We start from the raw sequence: 24,464 nt of genomic DNA, 5'->3' as shown, positions 1-24,464 counted from the left end.
GAAGGTCTTCGGCCGAGCGACATCCAGCGCCATTTTCATGTGGACCGGAAGCCGCGGCCGGACAGTAAGATGACTACTTCCGGTCGTGACTTCCGGACATGTGATTAGAAGCAAGTACTAGGACGGAGCGAAGTTAGCGGCGGCAGGAGCAGGTAAGTTGTGTTTGTGTATGTTTGTGTTTTACTGTGTGATTACCACTGTATGTAAGCCTACTACACTGTGCATTCGCTCAAAAAATGACGGCACATAGTGTAGGAGGTTTGAACATTCAACCCCCTCCTTTCTCCTGGCACTAGCCAGGACAAGGGAGGGGGGATTCTGTGAGCTCACTAGAGCGTGTGTGTCTATACCAAATTTGCAGCATAAAGCAATGAGGTTGCTTTACCACATTGCAATGCTGCAATTTTGGGAATTGCTCCCTCTAGTGACCAGCACATGGAAATGTTATAAATTAGAATCTAATTTATAATATTTCCTGAGTTGTGAAAAAATTTAAAAAAATAAGACAATGTCTAATCATGTATATACTAACAAAAAAGTCATGTATATACAACTAAAAAAGTTTCAATACATTAAAGATAATATCCGACTAGCTTAATTCATTTACCCTACCTTAACAACTAACAATGTCACTTGTTGTGAAAATTGACTTTTAAGTCCTAAAGCTGGTCACATGAATACAATGGGGGAATTTATTAAAGAGGCTCTGTCACCACATTATAAGTGGCCTATATTGTACATGATGTGATTGGCGCTGTAATGTAGATTACAGCAGTGTTTTTTAATTTAGAAATACGATCATTTTTGACAGAGTTATGACCTATTTTAGCTTTATGCTAATGAGTTTATTGATGACCAACTGGGCGTGTTTTACTTTTTGACCAAGTGGGCATTGTAAAGAGGAGTGTATAACGCTGACCAATCAGTGTCATACACTTCTCCCCATTCATTTACACAGCACATAGCGATATAGCTATATCGCTATGTGCAGCCACATAAACACACTATAACATTACTGCAGTGTTCTGATAATGAATATACATTATCTCCAGCCAGGACACGATGTGTATTCAGAATCCTGACACTTCTCTGTGATTTACAGCATAGCAGGCGTTGTCTCGTGAGATTACGCTGTAAGCTGTCATTTACAGCGAGATCTCGCTGTGCTGTGCTGTAGTCTCACACAGACGCTACAGAAGTGGTCAGGATTCTGAATAGACATCACGTCCTGGCTGGAGGTAATATATATTCATTGTCAGGACACTGCAGTAACGTTAGTGCTTGTATATGTGGCTGCACATAATGATATAGCTATATCGCTAGTGCTGTGTAAATGAATGGGGAGAAGTGTATGACGCTGATTGGTCAGCGTCATACACTTCTCTTCACAACGCCCACTTAGTCAAAAAGTAAAACACGCCCAGGTGGTCATTAAGAAACTCATTAGAATAAAGCTAATATAGGTCATAACTCCGTCAAAAAAGATCGTTTTTCTAAATAAAAACCACTGCTGTAATCTACATTACAGCGCCGATCACATTATGTACAAGATAGGCCACTTATAATGTGGTGACAGAGCCTCTTTAAGACTGTCATTTCATATGCCATTGTTAAACAGAAGCCTGCAGAAGTAAGTTGCGATACATTTACTGTTAGTGCATTTTTACTACTTTTTTGTAGGGTTTTTATGACTGCCTCTGACAATCCTTCGGCTTTCAGTATCAGGCCCTCAGAAGTCGACTGCACTATTTATTCTGTCAAAACAACGACGGAACCTTGTCACAATGGTGACAAACGGAAACCATTAGCAACGTTTCCGTCACTATTTAGATCAATGGTGATGCAAACGGAAGCTAAGGTTTCCGCTTGCCTTTCCATTGAGGGGTTTCCCCGATGGAAACTCTCAAAGGAAAGACAACGCTGATGTGAACACAGCCTTAGAGGGCATCTCTACCCATAAAATGCTGTATTTGGTATTCTTCCATAGTGTAAATTTTTCTTTTTGTCATGCATGTAGCCATATAACTACAATCAGGGGTGCACCAGGCTGTTAAGTAAGTTCTTATGACCTCCAGGTAATGCTATAGCAGCATTCATGGAAAGAAATCAACATTAGCTTATTGTATATTGAAAGCTGCTGCAGCACTCAGGAGGAAGGACGTTACAGCCGCTTGAGTGGCCATACAATAATTAGATATGAAAAGGGGGACACGGTTTTGAAAACTGGTGTAACTCTTGAAACATGTAAGAAACATGTAAAATGGCCTAGAGAAAGTCTGAATGTGACCCCCTGCCCTGGCATACAAAACTGGAATGGTCTTTACCTGTTTCCCTGCGGTGAACTTTCCTGCAGAGCCTGTGATTATGATGTGAAGATCTTGTAGCATGAAGAAAATGGTGGTCTTGTCTAAGAACTGAACAGGTCTGATGGGACGAAGACGGCTCTACACATAAGAGCTGCTGCATCAGGTGCTTGTCTGTAAAAAAGACACATCACAATGCCTTAGAATTCCATCAGCTGTGATGTCATCAACTGAAGGGAGAAGACTATGATGTCAACTGTAGGGAGAAGCCTGTGAGTGCTATAGATGAATATCCATGAAGAATTCATCATTTGTAGAGCACTGAAAGCAGATCATTATGCTTTATAAACAAATGTACATTTTGAGGCAACTCTGTTAGTAGAAAAAAAAAACACATCGTATACCATTTTACACGTTGGCAATAGAATTCAGAATCACTACTGTAGGCTTATACTGGAACAATTGGGAACTTATTAAGGTTGCAGCATGCTTGGCCATTTTTATTTTTTTGCCTTCTAGCCATGATCTTTTTTTTTACTTTAATGTCTACGTTTCTATTTGAGGCCTTGTTTTATTTTTGCAGGACAAGGTGTAACTTTTTTATGCATCACGTTTACGCTAGAAGACTTTCACTTTTGATTAGCACTTTAGAGCTTTACATGTGTATTCTTTTTATAATATTTTTTGTGCTGCATTAACATAATAGCCCAGCGGATCTCTACCTATAATATGCTGCCCTTCAGGAGTATTCCCAGGCACAATCCTCACTTCCTCATGTCTCATGTTAAAAGTGACACAAAGGCCTCGTTTACACGAGCGTGATATACGTGTGGGCGACGCGCGTGCTTTTCACGAGTGTCGTACGCACCTATATTAGTCTATGGGGGCATGCAGACAGTCTGTGAGTTTTGCTCAGTGTGAGTCCGCTGAAAAAAACTCACGACATGTCCTATCTTTGTGCGCTGTTCGCGCATCACGCACCCATCGAAGTCAATGGGTGCGTGAAAACCACGCATGCCGCACGGAAGCACTTCCGTGCGAACTGTGTGATTCGCGCAACAGCTGTCAAACTCTGAATGTAAATGTTAAGGATCTGCCAGGCACAGCTTCTGTATCCACGCCCATAGGTAATGAGTCTGCACGTGCTTCTATGTCTGTGAGACTGACTCCATCTTCCACCACTCAGGATGGCAGGCTTAGAAGTGGGAGAGCCTATCATAGCCTGGCCAGACGGAGCTAGCTCCCACCCTCTGTCTATTTATACCTGCCTTTCCTGTTCCTCCTTGCTTGTGATTCTTCTCATTTGGTTTCCTGGCCCTGCTGCAGCTTCTTGATCTATTTGACCCTGCTTCATTTTGACCCTGGCTTTACTGACTACTCTCCTGCTCTGCGTTTGGTACCTCGTACACTCCTGGTTTTACTCGGCTCGTTCACCACTCTTGTTGCTCTCGGTGTTGCCGTGGGCAACTGTCCCTTTTCCCTTGCTTCTGTGTACCCTTATCTGTTTGTCTGTCATGCACATATTGAGCGTAGGGACTGTCGCCCAGTTGTACCCCGTCGCCTAGGGCGGGTCGTTGCAAGTAGGCAGGTACTGAGTGGCGGGTGGATTAGGGCTCACTTGTATGTTTCCTTACCCCGGTCATTACAGTAAACAGAAAAGCACCACGTGCTTTTCTGTTTACAAACATCCAAATGGAGTGTCATAATGATGGCGGCTGCGAGAAAATCTCGCAGTCGCACATCATACGCTGATGACACACGGAGCTGTTAAGTGCCTTTTGCGCACGCAAAACGCAGCGTTTTTTGCGTGCACAAAACGCACACGCTCGTGTAAATCAGGCCTAAGGGTGTGTTCACACGGCTTATTTTCAGCTGTTTTTCGGGCTGTAAACGCATTGAAAAATGGCTGAAAATACATGGCCTGAACACCTCCGAACATATGCCGATAAATGTCAATGGGAAAAACGGCGTTTCGTTCCCACGGGGCGTTTTTTCTTACGCATCGTTTCTAAAAACGGCAAATAAAAAAACGCCCTGTAAAAAAGAAGTGCATGTCACTTCTTGAGCCGTTTTGAAGCCATTTCGCATTGTCTCAAAGAAAAACAGCTACAAAAATGGCAGTAAAAAAACGCATCAAATAACGCTTTGCATAAAAAACACCTGAAAATCATAGGCTGTTTTCCCTTGAAAACAGCTACGTATTTTACAGCCGTTTTTTGTTAAGCATATGAGCATATCCTTAAAGGGATTTTTTTTTTTTTTTTTTAGTTAAACAATTAGTGTATAGGTGATTAAACATTGTTCTAATTTTTTTAATTTTTTTCACAAGTCAGGAAATATTATAAATTAGATTCTAATTTATAATATTTTCCAGCGCTGGTCACTAGATGGAGCAATTCCCAAAATTGCAGCACTGCATGTGGTAAAGCAACCACATTGCTTTATGCTGCAAAATTGGAGAAAACTCACTCGCTCTAGTGAGCTCTCAGAATCCCCCCCTGCCTTATCTTGGCTAGTGCCGGGAGAAACGAGTGGATTGAACGGTCAAACCTCCTACACTGTGTGTCGCCATTTTTTGAGCTAACACACAGTGTAGTAGGTTAACATACAGTAGTAAACACACAGTAAAACACGAACATACACAGACCTCACTTACCTGCTCCTGCCGACGCGGCTTCCTCCGGCCCGTCCGCTCCGTCCGCTACCTCCGCTCCAAGTGCACACGTCCGGAAGCCGCGACCGGAAGTAGTAATCTTACTGTCCGGCCGCGACTTCCGGTCCACAAGAAAATGGCGCCGGACGTCGCACAGTTCAATTTGGACTGTGTGGGAACGGCGCATGCGCCGTTCCCACATAGACGGCGTACAGCATAGTGGATGGAACGGGCCCCGTTCGCATTCACTATGGGACTGTATGTGCCGTATTCCATGTCTGTATGTGTTGTTAATCGACACATACAGAGATGGAAAAAAAAATGGCAGCCCCCATGGACAAGAAAAAGTGAAAAAATAAAAAAAAGTAAAACACAAACACACAAATAAATAAATTTTTTTTAATAAAACACTAAAAGCAAATTGATCGAAAAAATTTTTTTCCCGTGACACTCGTCCTTTAACCTTAAAAACACACATTAAATGAAATAAATCCTTTTATAAAATTGTCCCCTATAGATAAACCTGCAAGACTTCCAGCAAGCTGCAGAAAAAAGCCGTTGTGATTTTGCAGAAAAGAGGGAGCCTTTTCCTACCAGCCTCCTCTATCTAAACATCTGCAGCGGAAATGCCACTTGTGAACGCCCTAAAAGTATGTTCACACTGAGTTTTTTGTAGGCAGAAAAATCGGCCTCAAAATTCCTTCAGGAGGCTGCACTCTCTTTGCTGCGTTTTTTTTTTTTTTGCGAGTTTTTCAGCCGTGGGCAAAAAGCGCAGTGAAAAACATTTTCTCTGCCTCCCATTGATGTCAATGAAAGGTCAGAGATGGAAACGCCTGAAGAAAGAGCATGACGCTTTTTTTTTCCTGCAAGCGTTTTCTTTTCCACTCGCAGGAAAAAAAAGCCTTTACCTCCCTTTGAAATCAATGGTAGGCGATTTCTGCTGTATTTTGGCGCAGTTTCCAACGTGTTTTCCGCACCAAAAACAGGGCCCAAAAAAACTCAGTGTGAACTAGGCCTTAGGAAATGACGCAGCATTTACAGTAGCAGCACAGTGAATGAGATTTGAACAAATCTCATGCAGACGCTACAGTAAAAATCTGCAGCAAAAACGTTCATAAATTGACCTGCAGTGCGGATTTTAAATCCTCAGCATGCCAATTTATGCTGCGGATCCGTTGCTATTTTGTTGCTGGTTTTCCACATTGATTAAATTCAATGAGGAAAACCCGCAACAAAATAGCAACAAATCCGCAGCATAAATTGACATGCCATTGATAGGTCAATTTATTAAATTTTTTGCTGCGGAAGTGAAACCTAGAACAAATAGCAAATGTTGCCACTTTTGTGGCGGAAACGCTGCGATTCTGCTTCAAAATTCACAAAAAAGCTAATGCTTACCTCCAGCCTTTGTCATAGTGACGCGTTTCTCTGTCCTGAGTGACACCTGGCCTCCTGGGATGACGTTTCAACCCATGTGACTGCTGCAGCCAATCACAAGCTGTGGCGGTCAATTGGGCTGCCGCATCATTCCAGGAGGCCAGGCTGCACTGAAACGGAAGAAGGCGTTGCTATGACAACAGCCAGGGGTAACTATCAGCTTATTTTATTGTTTTTCAAGCAGTGTTTCTGCAGCGGAGATTCCGACTGAAAATCGGCACCATGTGCACTTTTTCAGGCGGAATTCCCTGCAGGTTCAAGGTTGGATATGCTGTGTAGCCTAAAGCTGGGTTCTCACTGTGCAGATTTTGCAAGTATCCCAAAACTAGGAACTGAACCTAAACAGAAGAAATATATAAGGGAAGGCCTTATAGGTCCGCTCTCCTTGATCCAATTCTGGCTTTGGCTTACAAAATGCTGAAAAAATCTGCAGCAAATCTGCACTGTGGAAACCCAGTCTTAGGCCTTATTCACACGAACGTGTCCGTTTTACGAGTGCAAAAGTTCAGTGTGGCATCTGTATATGGTGCGTGGCTGCGTGATTTTCGCGCAGCCGACATCATTATGACACTCTGTTTTTATGTTTACAAACATTAAAGCAGGAGGTGCTTTTCTGTTTTCATTCATTTCTTTTGCTACTGTAGCGAGCATCACGTGCGGCACCGGGAAGTGCTTCCGTGTGCCGAGCGCGATTTGCACGGACCCATTGACTTCAATGTGTGCGTGCTGCGCGAAACACGGGCAAGTATAGGACATGTCGTGCGTTTTACGCAGCGGACACATGCCGTGAAAATCACGACATGTCAGAACGGCCCCATTGACTTACATAAATCCGTGCGACGCGCATGATTTCCACGCGCGTAGCACGGACGTAATACACGTTCGTGTGAATAAGGCCTAATTTATTTAGGGGGATTTAGTATTTTACAGTTTCTATTACAACTTCACATGGTTTGTTACCCAGCTTTCCTGGGATCCTGAAAGACATATCTGGCTAGCTAAGCTACAGTATACAAAATGTATCACTGCATAAAAAGGCAGGTGTATTAATCGCAGCTTCACAGCGATTCTTGGCTCCTGATTAGCAAATCTGACTAGTAATGCTACGATATAGGGGATGTAGATTTATCAATGCAGGACTAGGCAGATCTGGCATTCTGCCGCCTGGGAAAGATTGGTAACAAACTCTGTGGGGCAGTGATGGATGGCATATTGGTCATATAAAACACACACAATACTGCTCTGATACGTTGAGTGTATCTAACAGATAGTATCAGGGCAATATGGCTTTTGGTCACCATTGCAGATCCACAGTGTTGCTGCTCTATGAGAGCTGAGTGACTAGTCGTTCTAGCTATATATATATATATATATATATATATATACAGGCCATGCTCCAGGTTTATGTGGGCCCTTGGGCGACACAGACTTAGTAAGCCCCTTTGCGGGGGAACTCACAGCGGCAGTAAAATGTCAGAAAACTTAATTTTTTTGTCCCCATGTAGACATTAGGCCCTGTTTATGCCCTCATATAGAATTTATGCCCTCAGTTTGTACCCCCATAAATGTAGTGCCCTCTGTAGATAGTGCCACACAGCCCCCCTCCCAGGTAGTGCCAAACAGCCCTCTCCTCCCAGGTAGTGCCACACAACCCCCCCCCCTCCCTGGTAGTGCCACACAGCCCCCCTCCCAGGTAGTGCCACACAGCCCCCTCCCTGGTAGTGCCACACAGCCCCCATCCCAGGTAGTGCCATGCAGCCCCCCCTCCCAGGTAGGGCCACAAAGCCCACTCTCCCAGGTAGTGCCACACAGCCCCCCTCCCTGTAGATAGTGCCGTTGGGGTTCCCTCTAGGAGTAGAATACCCAGCCAGAGCATTGCCAACGCTCTGGCTGGGGATTCCACTTCAGGAGAAGCCCCTGACATCACTGTACATATATGGACATTGGTGTCAGGGGAAACCCCAGAGCCATAGTCCCGGGCAGAGCACTATTAGCACTCTGCCTGAGACATTTGACAGGGCTCAGGAGTGAAAGAGTACCATGTAAAATTGAGGCCTAATTTGAAGATTTACAAAGTATTGGTTCACAATTGCAGGGCTCTGATGTGAAATAATAAAGGAAACCCCTGACAAGTGACCCCATTTTGGAAACTGCACTCCTCCAGTCATTTATTAAGGGGTGTAGTGAGTATTTTCACCCTACAGGACTTTTCCATAAATGATTGCGCTGCGGATTGTTGCAGAGTACAAATTTTAATTTTTCCCTAGATATGCTATTTCAGTGGCAAATATTGTTAAAAGTGTTGTCCCGGGTATGAAAATGCCTTATATGTGGAAGTAAACAGCTATTTAGGCACTGTCACGGCGCGGGGTGTGGACCCACTGACCCGAATCGCGTAGTGGGATAGCAGCTGGCCAACTAGGTACAATACAATGTCTATAGTCCAGAAAGGGTACCTGAGGCAATGTAGACAGTAGCGGTGACACAACTTGACATTCACTGTAGATGGCACAGTAGATGCAGCGGAAGACACGACTTGACTCTCACTGTAGATGGCACAGAGGCACGGTAGCACAGGATACAGGGTACAGGCAGCAGGAACGGGTAATACTGGGAACTGGAAAACACTAGGAGACCATGTGCAAGACAAACTTTAGGCATACAACAACGTTCCGACAATGATCAAGTGGGTAGGGCCCTTTTTATAGTCCAGCAGCATTCTGGGCTAATTACTGATTTTAAACAACTGGACGCGTACTGGGCCTTTAAGGCAGTACTCGTGCGGGCGCGCGCGCCCTGCAGGAAACAGTCTCAGAACCCGGAAGTTAGTGCCGGCGTCTCCCTGGAGTGAGATGCCGCCGAGAACACAGTCGTCCATGGCCTCGGCCGTCAGAGGGTAAGTTTGAACTAGGGTCCGCGGCCATAGACGTTGTAGGGTTCAGAGGGGAGGTAGCGCGATTTGTCTTTTGGAGAGTGGATTTGCTTGGTAGTCGTTTTGCTTGAGTATTGCTGGTATTTTTACGTTTACGTGAGGGTACATGTAAGCTGGGCAGAGTACATCAGGGACGTAGTCAGGTGGTATAATAATCTGGTTAAAAAACCCAGTAAAATAATCCATAGATGTGTGTTACGCTGTGAAGCAATCCTTTCTGCACAGGCCAGTGTCGCACTGATAAATAGTCCTTACTTATTCCCTTTTGTTCCATACTCCGCACCTTTGCAGTTTGGGGAATTTTGATGGGAAAGTGTTGTCCTGGTATAATACGGGCACCCTCGCTTCCAGCAGATATGTTTGGGGCCCCTCCTTGCGGGACGAGCTATAGTTTTTATTTTTACCATTTTGGGGTACATGCGACTTTTTGATCACTTTTTATCCTATTTTTTGGGAGGAAAGGTGACCAAAAAACTGCAATTCTGGCATTGTTTTTTATTTTTTTTTATACAGCGTTCACCATGCATTATAAATTACTTGTTAACTTTATTCTGCGGGTCAGTACGATTCTGGCCATAACTAATTTATAGCACTTTTTTATGTTTTACAACTTTTTGCACAATAAAATGACTTTTGTAAAAAGAATGTATTTTTTCTGTCGCCAAGTTGTGAGAACCATAACTTTTTCATTTTTTCGTCGACGGAGCTGTATGAGGGCTTGTTTTTTGCGAGACGAGCTATAGTTTATATAGGTACCATTGTTGGATACGTGCGACTTTTTGATCACTTTTTATTCCAATATTTGTAGGGCAAAGTGACCAAAAAAACGATATTCTGGTATCGTTTTTTTATGTTTTTTTTTTACACCATTCACCGCGTGGAATAAATAAAATAATATTTTTGTAGTTTAGGCCATTAGGGTATGTTCACACGGCCTATTTTCAGACGTAATTTGGGCGTTTTACGCCTCGAATTACGCCTGAAAAAATGGCTCCATTAAGTCTACAAACATCTGCCCATTGCTTTCAATGGGTTTTACGATGTTCTGTTCCCACTAGGTGTAATTTTACGCGTCGCTGTCAAAAGACGGCGCGTAAAAAGACGCCCACATCAAAGAAGTGCATGTCACTTCTTGGGACGTTTTTGGAGCCGTTTTTCATTGACTCCATTGAAAAACAGCTCCAATAACGTCCGTAAAATACACCGTGAAAAACGCGAGTAGTTACAAAAAACTTCTGAAAATCAGGAGCTGTTTTCAGGCGAAAACAGTGCCGTAATTTCAGATGTATTTTGCTACTGCGTGTCTACATACCCTTACGGAAGTTTCCGTGCTAGGCAGACCGGGAGGCCAGAATTAGGCCTCTGGTTGTCATTGCAGCCACCGGAACCCCTGCAATTTCATTGCTGGGGTTCCGATGAGCTGCAAACAACCTAAATGCAGCAATCGTTTTTGACCACTGCATTTAAGGGGTTAATAGCGGTGATCGAGCTCATTTCGGTCCCCACCATTACAGCGGGATGTCAGCTGTAATACACCGCTGACATGCGGCAATGATGGCGCCGACTCAGGATACGGCAAAATGTCGGGAAGGGGTTAAATAGAGAAATATTTACATAATAAAGCTGTGGCCACTTCCACTTTACCACACAAGGTGTCTTTGGTTTTATTTAAGGTAAAATAATGGTGTAATAGGCCAATGGCAAGTTGGTTTTAAGTTGGTGAATGTCCTTGCAGTCTCACAGCAGAATGGTAGAGGCACAGATCCTATGTAATGTATCCACGGGATAACTGAATATGACTAAACATGGTGGCAGTCATGTGACCCTCCCCTCTACATACACACACATACATCATGTGACACCTAGCATTAACATGACATACATGTGTTGGGACCGCATAGAGGACACATCCATGGGCTAAGTGAATAGGACTAATGGTAGAATAATGATGACCAACCACATCACTGTTCGTGTATTTACTAAAATGGCCGCCTGTCTCTAGGTGATATTTAAAATGTCTGCCTGTCTCTAGGTAATGTTATCATGTTGTTAATAAAGTTAGCTGTTTTAGAAAAAAACAAAACACATAGAGGAGACAGATATGTTACACAGACCCTGACAGACATGATGAGAGGCTGCTGGAAGAGGGAATACTTATAAGGTCTCATGCACACGGTCGTAGCCATGTGCACGGTCCGTAATTACGGGCACGGATGGCCGCGGACTGTCACCCATGTTTGCGGGCCGTGCTGCCATTATAAAGTATAGGAGCACGGTCCGTAAATTCAAAAAATAGTCCTATATTTTGCGGTTCATTTCTACGGCCCATACACCTCCCTGTAAATATATGGGAAGGTGTCCGTGGGCCATAGAAATTAATGTGTCAGTATTTTTATCTGCAATTATGGATCCGTAATTGCGGATAAAAATGATGGTCGTGTGCATGAGGCCTAACCTCTGTTCCTCAGTAAAATGCTATTGACGGGTTAGATACCTGGACAGTGTTACCTGAATGCTGGGGGTCACATGGTGTGTGCGCGTGCGTGAATGTATCACATGACTCTCCCCGTATTTAGTCACTTCAGTTAGTCCATGGATGCATTACTATGGACTATACTATTATTATTTATTGATTTTTACAGTGACAACTGCACTGATATGAGAAAGGTATGAGAGCAGAATGTCTAATACATGAATATTAGAAAACTGTATGATTTCCTATTCTATAAATAAATGAAACAAATAAAAACTGGACAACCCCTTTAATAAATTTGTTGCATCTTCGGCTGGCCGTGTCCCACAGAGTCAAATCCGGTTTGTGACGTAAATTGTAGTCAATCTTTTGCACCGTGGGAGGCCCCGCCCCTCCTGCCAAGCCGCTCCCATTTTTTTTAAAGTTGCAAGAGCGTTTCAAAACAACAAATAAATCGCAAATAATTCGGCAATAGGGTGTGCGCCATAATTTTGGACTTTTTAATGCCAGAAAACTGGGGTGATGCCCTTCATAAATTTCCCCCACGTTCTCACAGTCTCCTCTGTGGAGCATCATAAAGTTGCAAAGTCTGAAGATCAAAACTAAAATCGAAAGTAGTCCAATGTTTACATCACAAACATACACTTCATAAATGATTGTAAAAAACAGATGATCTACTTTATTACATGTACATAGGATGTGGTTTTAGCATACAAAGTGACTGCAAGACGTCCTCAAATACAGTAGTAACCACAGTGTATCCAAATCCAATGACAGCCAGTGTCTTCCACTACAGTGACAGCCACGGAGCCCCCGATTACAGACAGACAGTGTCCCCAAATACAGTAACAGCCACAGTGTCCCCAAATACAGTGACAGCCACAGTGTCCCCGATTACAGTGACAGCCACAGTGCACCCGATTACGGTGACAGCCACAGAGCACCCGATTACAGACAGACAGTGTCCCCAAATACAGTAACAGCTACAGTGTCCCCAAATACAGTAACAGCCACAGTGTCCCCAAATACAGTAACAGCCACAGAGCACCCGATTACAGACAGCCAGTGTCCCCAAATACAGTAACAGCCACAGTGTCCCCAAATACAGTGAAAGCCACAGTGTCCCCGATTACAGAGACAGCCAGTGCCTCCAAATATACTAACAGTCACAGTGCCCTAAATACAGTGACAGCCACAGTGTCCCCGATTACAGAGACAGCCAGTGTCTTCCACTACAGTGACAGCCACAGTGCACCCGATTACAGACAGACAGTGTCCCCAAATACAGTAACAGCCACAGTGTCCCCAAATACAGTGAAAGCCACAGTGTCCCCGATTACAGAGACAGCCAGTGTCTCCAAATATACTAACAGTCACAGTGCCCTACATACAGTGACAGCCACAGTGTCCCCAAATACAGTAACAGCCACAGTGTCCCCAAATACAGTAGTAACCACAGTGTATACAAATCCAATTACAGCCAGTGTCTTCCACTACAGTGACAGCCACGGTGCCCCAGATTACAGTGACAGCCACAGTGCACCCGATTACAGTGACAGCCACAGTGCACCCGATTACAGTGACAGCCACAGTGCACCCGATTACAGTGACAGCCACAGTGCACCCGATTACAGACAGACAGTGTCCCCAAATACAGTAACAGCCACAGTGTCCCCAAATACAGTAACAGCCACAGTGTCCCCAAATACAGTGACAGCCACAGCGCCCCCAGACACTGACAATCACAGTGCTCCAAATACAGTGACAGCCACAGCGCCCCCAGACACTGACAATCACAGTGCTCCAAATATAGTGACAGCCGCCAGCATAATTTACCTTGTTTTATGGTGAATCCAATCTAAGGCCTCATGCACACGACCGTATTTTTTCCCACCCGTAAGTACTGGCGTAAATACGGGTCCGGTGTCACACGTATTCCACCCGTTTTGCACCAGTATTTACGAACCCGTGCTCGTAAATATGGGTCCGGTGTCACACGTATTCCACCCGTATTTACGAGCACGTTTTTGGCGGCAAAATAGCACTGCACTAATCGGCAGCCCCTTCTCTCTATCAGTGCAGGATAGAGAGAAGGGACAGCCTTTTCTGTAATAAAAGTTAAAGAAATTCATACTTACCCGGCCGTTGTCTTGGTGACGCGTCCCTCTCTTCACATCCAGCCCGACATCCCTGGATGACGCGGCAGTCCATGTGACCGCTGCAGCCTGTGATTGACCTGTGATTGGCTGCAGCGATCACATGGCCTGAAACGTCATCCAGGACGTCGGGCCGGATGTCGAGAGGGACGCGTCACCAAGGCAACGGGCGGGAGACCGGACTGGAGGAAGCAGGAAGTTGCCGGTAAGTATGAACGTCTTTTATTTTTATTTTTTACAGGTTTATACTGATCGGTAGTCACTGTCCAGGGTGCTGAAAGAGTTACTGCCGATCAGTTAACTCTTTCAGCTCCCTGGACAGTGACTATTTACTGACGTCGCTTAGCAACGCTGCCGTAATGACGGGTGCACACATGTAGCCACCCGTTATTACGAGAGCTCCATAGACTTCTATGGACTGTCCGTGCCGTTATTACGGCCAGAAATAGGACATGTTCTATCTTTTTTAACGAAACGGGCACCTTCCCGTGAGAAAACGGGAAGGCACCCGTCGCCAATAGAAGTCTATGAGCCCGTTATTACGGGTCGTGATTACGACCCGTAATAACGGGAGTTTTTACGGTCGTGTGCATGAGGCCTACGCAAGAGGAAGCGTCACTTGCAGAGTAGACTCTTTGTTGGAGATGCTGCCACCTGCTGGCTGTACTTGTTCTATGTCTTCTATATAAGGGTATGTTCACAAACACTAATTACGGACGTAATTCGGGCGTTTTTGCCCCGAATTACGTCCGAAAATAGTGCCTCGATAGCGCTGACAAACATCTGCCCATTGAAAGCAATGGGCAGACGTTTGTCTGTTCACACGAGGCGTAATTTACGAGCCGCTGTCAAATAACGGCACGTAAATTGACGCCCGCGTCAAAGAAGTGACCTGTCACTTCTTTGGCCGTATTTGGAGCCGTTATTCATTGACTCCAATGAATAGCAGCGCCAATTACGTCCGTAATGGACGCGGCGTTCAAGCGCCTGCACATGCCGTTACGGCTGAAATTACGGGGATGTTTTCAGGCTGAAACATAGCCGTAATTTCAGCCGTTACGGACGCCCTCGTGTGAACATACCCTAACAAGTAAATCTTTCACAACTTGCCCAAAGACCACCTGCTGAACAAGTTTTTGGCAGGTTTATAAGATGAAAAACTGCCAGGCTGCAAAGAAAGCAGCCCAATTTGCCAAGTTGGCAACCCTGCTTAGGGCCCTAAATAAATGGCAGATCTGTGCAAAATGTATTTTATTAGATATTCTGACCACATAGTGGAGCAAACATTAACCCCTTTCCGTCGTAAACAACTTTCAGATTTTAATTTTCGTTTTTTTTCTCCCCACCTTCCGAAAGCCATAACTTTTTTTTTTTGCGTCTATATTGTCCTATGAGGGCTTGATTTTTGCGGAACGAGTTGTAGTTTTTCGTGGCACCATTAAATGTAATGTTCTAGGAAACGGGAAAAAAATTATTTGTGGAGTAGTAAATTTACAGTGATTCCTCCATGTTTTTTTGCGCATCGTTTTTACGGAATTCACTGTGCAATTAAAACAACATGTTAACTTTATACTGTGCGTCAATACGATTACGGCGATACCAAATATATATCGTTTTTTCTATATTTTACTACTTTTAAAAACCTAAGTGTAAAAAATACAATTCATTTTGTATGGCCAAATTCCGAGAGCCATAACTTTTTTATTTTTCCGTCGATTAAGTGGTATGAGGGCTTATTAAACACCTTATTAAACACCTGCATTAACCCTTACTTCACCACCTGCCCGGGGCCACTTCCTTACAGTGGGGCTCTGTGAGGAAAGGGGGCACGAAAGATGGCCACTGGCTCTGTAGGGTAGCGGGGTAGCACAGGGTGACAAGCAGGCACTGCCTACTCTTCAGCTTCTTCTGCTGGCTGGGCTGGCACTGCTGTACAGGGCTGGCTTCAGACTGGTGGCAGGCACTCAAGACTCCTGCCTCAATCAAAGCTCTACCTCCACAAACATACAGAGACACCCTTGTCACTGAGGGAAAAGACAGAGTGGGAGGGGCTAGTATGAGTGGGGGCGGGCACTGCTGTACAGGGCTGGCTTCAGACTGGTGGCAGGCACTCAAGACTCCTACCCTCAATCAAAGCTCTACCTCCTCAAACATACAGAGACACCCTTGTCACTGTAAGGAGGGAAAATACAGAGTGGGAGGGGCTAGTATGAGTGGGGGCGGGCACTGGCTATTGCTTGGGATCCGTATAGTTTCAACATATAGGTCAACGGAACAGGGCTCTGCGATGCTATAGTGCCCGTTCCATTCACCTAAATGCAGCTATATGGGCCCTATAGTGTTAGGATATCGGTGGACACCTTTATGAGTTTTACACGTTAGCGGTTTCCTGGAGTTATAAAACTTGCACTAAGTTTCAGGCTGTAAATTTCATTCAGAAGTATTGCAATGTATTATATTAGCAATCAGCATATTGTATGTTAAAATCCCGCAGTAGGACTAAAATAAAAACGTAAAAAAAAAGTTTCATGAAGTTTATAGAAAAATGAAAAAAGAAACTAGTTTCCCTTACAAAATGCCTGACAGTACAAGATTGGTATCGTGGCGTCTGTAGCGACCTGTACTATAAAAATACAACATTATTTATCCTGCACAGGGAATGACGGAAAAAACAATGTCAGAATTGCTATAATCTCGCCTCCCAAAACAGCAAAAACAACTCATCAAAAAACAATGGTGAAAAAAAAGTTTCATTCTCAGAATGAAGTGTTTTTAAAAGTTTTTATTGTGCAAAACGAATAAAACACAAAATAACTGGATATGTTTGCTATCGCCATAATTGTGACGACCTCCAGAACAAAGTCATGTCATTTGTACTGACCATTGAATTCTATAAAAACAAGACTAAAAGTTGTTCAATACATTTATGTGCCCCAAAATGGTAAGATTAAAAAATACACCTCATCCCGCACTAAATAGGCCTTTATAAGGCGGTGTCGATGAAAAAACAAAAAACATGGAAATGTGGAGATGAAAAGAATCATTATGTGGACCCCAACATGGTACCGGTAAGACATACAAGGAATACACTTTCTAATAGGCGTCCTGCGGGCTTCTGCGCAGGCCAATTTAAATAGAGGGGGAAGCAAATATTTGTAAATCTGTCATTAACGAGAATACATAAAAACATGGGATTTATTTTGTTATTGTCTAAGATCTGTTATCCATGTCATGTAGAGATAAAGTACAAAGCTGCCTGTACCCGCTGCCGCCAAACAGCAGGAGATGTCGCGTAGCCAAGAACTGATTAGTAAATCCGCAAATAAAAGCGTCTGGGTTTTGTCACCCGGCAGCCACCATTGTTCAGCTGCAGGGTGCATGGGCAGCCTAACTGTCAGTTAGTCACATGGCTGCTTAACATTAAAGCAACAACTGAACAGTTCAGCCCCATCTGTTGTGCTACACTGCATAGTGTGACTATATTGTGCTGTGTGTAGTGTGTTCAGAGTAGCGCTTACCGATAGATGACCAGGAGATCTGAGCAGTCACAACCAGGTACATATGAAAGGAAATCATGTGCAGGACATTCTCCTCAGAGATCACCAGTCACTGGAAGAGTCGTTACAACTCAACTGATCATGGCAGTTGGCCAACGGTCTTACCAACCAGTCCAAATCATACAGCCAATCACTGCCAGACATGTCTGTCACATGACCTCTTCACTGCAGCCAATTGTCTTTCAGGAATTATCTTTAAAACTGGACAAATATCATTTTTATCAATAATCTTTTGGGACAGTATTTTCATCCAAATCAAACAAAGCAGATATTATAATGTGTAAGGAAGGGAAATCCCATCATGAAAATGTTCCCAGTCTATTCATTTTCAACAACTGTATGTGGCAGTTTTTAATGGCAAATTCCCAGTGATCGAGACCACGGCTTCTCAATCTTTTACTACCGGGTCCTGAACCAGCCAGAACATGGCGATGCCCGGGCCTAAGAAATGGTCGCAGTCCATGCCAAGATGTTTACAAATATTTATTTCTCAATGTGTCCTAATGTGTCATTGTTGTGCAGCGACAGACGCCATACAGTAGATTAGAATATTCCTTGCTAGGATTTTTTGTTCTATGTTCACCCGGGGGTGTATTTGTTCCAGATTTTCTGCAAAGATTCTTCACCAAAAATCTGCAGCAACTTGCATTGCAAGTTTTCCAAACCTCATTCACACATTGCAGAATAAATCAGCAGGGTTGTTGGGGCTTGCAGACTTGAAAATCCACAGCATGTTCTATTCTGCTGCGGAAAGGTGGAAGAATTTGTATTTGACCCTTGCCATGACAAATCCATGGTTAAATCCAAGTAAAAATCAGCTTCAAAATCCTCAGGGGTGCGATGCAGATTTGTGTTGCTGATTTGAAGGCAGAAAAGACTCCCTGTGTGAACATAGACTATGGCTGATGGGGCTTCTCTTTGCTGCATGACAGATCATATAGATTGTATTTTGCATGTTTACAATGTGTTCCTTTCCAAACCAGAACAGGTCACTATTACAGCAGTTTCAGACAAGGTGGATCACATAATGCCGGCTGTACGATAGTGTGTTTAACCCCTTAGTGACCAGCCTATTTTAGGCCTTAATCACCAAGCAGTTTTTTACGTTTTACCATTGTGGCATTCAAAGAGCTATAACTTTTTTATCTTTGCATCGACATAGCAAACATAGGGACTTGTTTTTTGCGGGACAAGTTGTATTTTTTAATAGTACTATTTTGGGGTACATATAATTTATTGATTAGCTGTTATTAACTTTTTTGGGGGGGAATAGAAATAAAAGTTTTCTTATGTTTTACTACTTTTAGGCCCGCTGCACACGGCTGTAATCCCAGTCCGTGATTACGGCTACGGCCGGCCACGGACAGTCGTCCTCATTTGCAGGCCATGCTCCCATTATAAAGTATGGGAGCATGGTCTGTAAAATAAAAAAATTACACATGTCCTATTTTTTACAGAAGCTTCCTATGGCCCGAGCACCTTCCCATAAATATACGGGACGGTGACTATTGGCAAAAGAAATGAATGGGTCTGTAATTACAGTCGTTAATTACGGATGAAATGTACGGTCGTGTGCATGGGGCTTTACACAGTAAAAACACTTTTTTTTTAAAAAATTATTTGTTTTTGTGTCGCCATATTGTTAGAGCCATTCCTTTTTATATTTTTCAGCCGATGCAGCTGTATGAGCGATGCAGCTGTATGAGGGATTTTTTTTTTGTGGGATTACTTGTAGTTTTTATTTGTACCATTTTGGAGTACATGCGACTTTTTGATCACTTTGTATCAAACGTTTTTGAAGGCAGGATGAACAGAAAACAGCAATTCTAGCAAATTGTTTTTTACTTTATTTTTTATAGTGCTGGCCGTAGAGGGTTAAATAATGTAATAGATTTATAGTTGGGGTCGTTACAAACGCGTCCGTTTTTTAGGGGAAGAAGTGGGTTTTTAATTGTTTTTTAATTGAGGTTTTTATTTATTAATTACATTTATTAAGCTTTTTTTTAAACTTTTTTTTAGTCCCACTAGGGGACTTTACTATGCGATCATTTGATTGCTTTCATAATACATTGCAATACTTCTGTACTGTAGTGTATTATTGCCTGTCAGTTTTACACTGACAGGCATCTGTTAGGCCATGTCTCTGGCATTCATTAGAGGCAGACCTGGGGGCCTCTTTTTTCCACCGATCGCATCGTGGGTGTGCTGGTGGGGTGAGAGAGGGAGCCCCCTCCCTCTAAAACCACTCAGATGTGGTGACCGCCACATCTGAGGGGTTAAAAGGACGGGATCGATGATGATTTCGATCCCGCCCGCTCAAGCTTGTCTGCTCCCAGCCCTCAGATACCTACAGTAGCTGAGAGCAAAGCGATCTAACTGCTCCCGGCGACTCCGATTTATTCTGATGCAGTGCCATAGAAAGGCCCATGAATCAGAATAAAGCCTGTTAGTGGCCGCATATTGGTAGTCACTAACGAGTTCATTATACAATGTTAGTAAACCAAAAAGAAAAGAAAAAGAAAAAAGATCCAGAAATATATACAGGCACTCTCAGGTATAAACAATTCATATAAAAATCACATTTATTTAAACCTCCGAATAATTCCAGATATATCAATATATACATACAAATATTATATAAAAAAATCTCCTGACCATAAGAGATGGATAACAAGTGATCTAATACACCAAAACATGTAGATAAATTCTCTCATATGCTACATTTGTTCTCACTAAGCATAGGGACAAAAAAGAAGAAAAAATAATCTGAACAGTCACTGGGTTGTGTTCACACTTGCGTTTTTTGACAAAATAAATTTTATCATTTCAAGGTGGCCACCATTCCTATTCGCAATGGGTAGCATTCTTTTTTGAGTAGTAAACTCCTATGCGTAGGAGATTTAGACTTAGGAAATAAATGATCCTATGGAACATGATCTGTTTTAACGGCAGATTTGTATGATATTAAGCTCTTCCCTCCTATTTCATGCAGCCTTATATTTTAAGGATGATAGATAGTTATAGGCAGTCTATTCAATAGACACAAGATCTCAATAGATCCCACTCCATCCTCTTTATTCAAGGGCGAATGATTTTCCCAGACTTTATCTGGAGGCTTATGTATTTACCTCTGATGTTCAGGTCAGCCTCTGTGATCCATATGCGAGAGCAGTCCATTCATAAGTGGGACGGAAAGACCTTCCAAAGAGAAGTCCCAGGCTGTGTAATCATCCGTATAACAGACCACTTCCGAACTCCACTGTAAAACCGGATGGCCGGCGACTTTCTCCTTTTCAACGTCCACTCAGTCCACAACGTGCGCGAGGAGATACACAGTCCGGGAGGGCAAGAGCATATGCCGGTAAATGAGTGAACTTCTATTCACATGGTGTCTCCTTCCATATCGTGTCTCCAAATTGGACTGTGTATCTCCTCGCGCACGTTGTGGACTGAGTGGACGTTGAAAAGGAGAAAGTCGCCGGCCATCCGGTTTTACAGTGGAGTTCGGAAGTGGTCTGTTATACGGATGATTACACAGCCTGGGACTTCTCTTTGGAAGGTCTTTCCGTCCCACTTATGAATGGACTGCTCTCGCATATGGATCACAGAGGCTGACCTGAACATCAGAGGTAAATACATAAGCCTCCAGATAAAGTCTGGGAAAATCATTCGCCCTTGAATAAAGAGGATGGAGTGGGATCTATTGAGATCTTGTGTCTATTGAATAGACTGCCTATAACTATCTATCATCCTTAAAATATAAGGCTGCATGAAATAGGAGGGAAGAGCTTAATATCATACAAATCTGCCGTTAAAACAGATCATGTTCCATAGGACCATTTATTTCCTAAGTCTAAATCTCCTACGCATAGGAGTTTACTACTCAAAAAAGAATGCTACCCATTGCGAATAGGAATGGTGGCCACCTTGAAATGATAAAATTTATTTTGTCAAAAAACGCAAGTGTGAACACAACCCAGTGACTGTTCAGATTATTTTTTCTTCTTTTTTGTCCCTATGCTTAGTGAGAACAAATGTAGCATATGAGAGAATTTATCTACATGTTTTGGTGTATTAGATCACTTGTTATCCATCTCTTATGGTCAGGAGATTTTTTTATATAATATTTGTATGTATATATTGATATATCTGGAATTATTCGGAGGTTTAAATAAATGTGATTTTTATATGAATTGTTTATACCTGAGAGTGCCTGTATATATTTCTGGATCTTTTTTCTTTTTCTTTTCTTTTTGGTTTATTATGTCTTCAGAAATGGCACCGTGCTGTATTTACATTGCTTTTTCGGGTACTATTGGGGGTATGGGTTAGCCATAACCTCTTTTTGCTTTTTTGTATACAATGTTAGTAGCCTATCTGAAGACTTTGGAAACATGCACATATGTTCTGAACACAGATCAGGGCAAGCAGCGTCAATTGTTTATATAAAAAACCAGAAACAGCAGCAGTGCTGGGGTCCTGGATTCAATGTGAGCTTGTATGTTCTTCCTGGATTTGCGTGGATTTTCTTCCGGGTACTCGGGTTTCCTCCCACACTTTAAAAACATATAAAACTGGCCCCAGGGTGTGTGTCTGAGATCGGATGAGCTCCAATGAGACTGTGAGCTCCATTGGGGGCAGGGAATGATGTAAATGGTGACAATCTCTGTACTGCACTGAAGAATATGTTAGTGCTATATACTAGATAGGGAGAAAAAACAACACACGGCGCCACATAGTGCAATTATCCAATGGCCATAGGCAGGGCCGCACCTGCCATTAGGCGAGGTGAGGCAGCGGCCTCAGGCGGCGCCACCGAGCTAATAACGGGGGGCGGCATATTGTGGCAGGGCCAGGGGGGATGCGTGGGGAAGGCAGGGGAGAGTACTTTACCTAGTAGACGTGCAGCACGATAGGCGCACGTCTGCTAGTACACTCCCCCTCTGTGACGCTGCACGCGCCGCGAGAGAGGAGCATAGGGAACCTGGAGGACTTCGGGAGGAGCGGCCTGAACGCTCTCTCCTGAAGAAAAGAAGAGCAGCTGGTAAGTAATGAGTTGAGGACAGGAGGCTGAGTCGTTGATAAAGACTAGAGCGGCAGAGTGCCAATTACTGCGCTCAGCCTCCTGCCCTCACTAATTTAAAAGTGATGGGCTGCTACCATACTGACAAGAGGGGGGCATCTGACTGACTGCATTGGGCAGCCTTAGAGGTGTGCGACATGGTGCTGCATCCTCCCACCATGTAGGGGCCGCAACTGTGCAGGCCGTGCTTTGGACTCTATATTCTCTGCTCCTCGTTACACACACTGAGGAAGCAGAGGAAGCAAGTGCAGAGGAGGAAGCTCCGACCACAGTCCGACCTGCAAGAAACCTGTGCAGCTGGAGAGATGGTAAGTTCCTGTGAGTGTGTATATATGTATACATGCCTTGTGTCTGACTGTCTGTCTATGTGTGTGTATATATGCGTTTCTATATGTATACATGCTTTGTGTGTGTGTGTGTGTGTGTGTGTGTGTGTGTGTGTGTGTGTGTATATATATGTATACATGCCTTGTGTCTGACTGTCTGTGTATGTCTGTGTGTGTATATATGTGTTTCTATATGTATACATGCTTTGTCTGTGTGTGTGTGTGTGTGTGTGTGTGTGTGTGTGTGTATATATATGTGTCTGTATATGCATACATGCCTTGTGTCTGATTGTCTGTGTATGTGTGTGTGTGTATATATGTGTCTCTATATGTATACATGCTTTGTGTGTGTGTGTGTGTGTGTGTGTGTGTGTGTGTGTGTGTATATATATATATGTGTCTATATGTATACATGCCTTGTGTCTGATTGTCTGTGTATGTGTGTGTGTATATATGTGTCTCTATATGTATACATGCTGTGTGTGTGTGTGTGTGTGTGTGTGTGTGTGTGTGTGTATATGTGTGTCTGTATATGTATACATGCCTTGGGTCCGTCTATGTGTTGGTATGTGTATACATGCCTTGTGTCTGTCTGTCTGTGTGTGTATGTGTGTGTGTGTGTGTGTGTGTGTATATATATATATGTCTGTATATGCATACATGCCTTGTGTCTGATTGTCTGTGTGTGTGTGTGTATATGTGTCTCTATATGTATACATGCTTTGTGTGTGTGTGTGTGTGTGTGTGTATATATATGTATACATGCCTTGTGTCTGACTGTCTGTCTATGTGTGTGTGTGTGTATATGTGTCTCTATATGTATACATGCTTTGTGTGTGTGTGTGTGTGTGTGTGTGTGTGTGTGTGTGTATATATATATATGTGTCTCTATATGTATACATGCTATGTGTGTGTGTGTATATATGTGTCTCTATATGTATACATGCTTTGTATGTGTGTGTGTGTGTGTGTGTGTGTGTGTGTGTGTGTGTGTGTGTATATATGTGTCTGTATATGTATACATGCCTTGGGTCCGTCTATGTGTGTATATATGTGTATACATGTCTGTGTGTGTGTGTGTGTGTGTCTGTGTGTGTGTGTGTGTGTGTATATATATATATATATGTGTATATTTGCCTGTATTTGTAGAGGGCAGCAATAGAGTCCCCCGCACAGTGCGCCATCCAACCTAAGGCCGGCCGGCAATATAATTAAAAAAAAAAACAAAGACATAAGAAAACATTTTTTATTGAAATAAAAACTCCCCCGCACAACCCTCTTTCACCATTTTATAAAAATAAAAAAACGTACATTATCGAAGCAGTCCAACTAATCTATGACTGAGGCTGGGTTCACACGACCTATTTTCAGGCGTAAACGAGGCGTATTATGCCTCGTTTTACGTCTGAAAATACGGCTCCAATACGTCGGTAAACATCTGCCCATTCATTTGAATGGGTTTGCCGACGTACTGTGCCGACGACCTGTTATTTACGCGTCGTCGTTTGACAGCTGTCAAACTACGACGCGTAAAATGACTGCCT

General features: G+C 43.3%; 1 long non-coding RNA gene across 3 annotated transcripts in view; it reads right to left on the bottom strand.

Annotated features, from left to right (window-relative positions):
* LOC142728756 (uncharacterized) overlaps positions 1-17,571 on the bottom strand; it is a 443,369-nt gene extending 425,798 nt beyond the window's left edge. Inside the window, exons 1-3 of one of the 3 annotated variants that reach the window (XR_012877744.1) lie at positions 17,473-17,571; positions 8,850-9,020; positions 2,325-2,477 (exon numbers count right to left, since the gene is read on the bottom strand). This is a non-coding gene — a long non-coding RNA (uncharacterized LOC142728756). Of the gene's footprint in view, positions 1-2,324; positions 2,478-8,849; positions 9,276-11,207; positions 11,475-17,472 lie in introns of those variants that run through there. The other 2 variants (XR_012877745.1, XR_012877743.1) reach the window with 2 other exon arrangements.
* Between the last annotated feature and the right edge of the window lie 6,893 nt (positions 17,572-24,464).

This window comes from Rhinoderma darwinii, unplaced genomic scaffold (assembly GCF_050947455.1).
Source record: "Rhinoderma darwinii isolate aRhiDar2 unplaced genomic scaffold, aRhiDar2.hap1 Scaffold_69, whole genome shotgun sequence".
In the NCBI taxonomy this organism is placed as follows: domain Eukaryota; kingdom Metazoa; phylum Chordata; class Amphibia; order Anura; family Rhinodermatidae; genus Rhinoderma; species Rhinoderma darwinii.
This window is presented reverse-complemented; position numbering and strand designations above follow the sequence as displayed.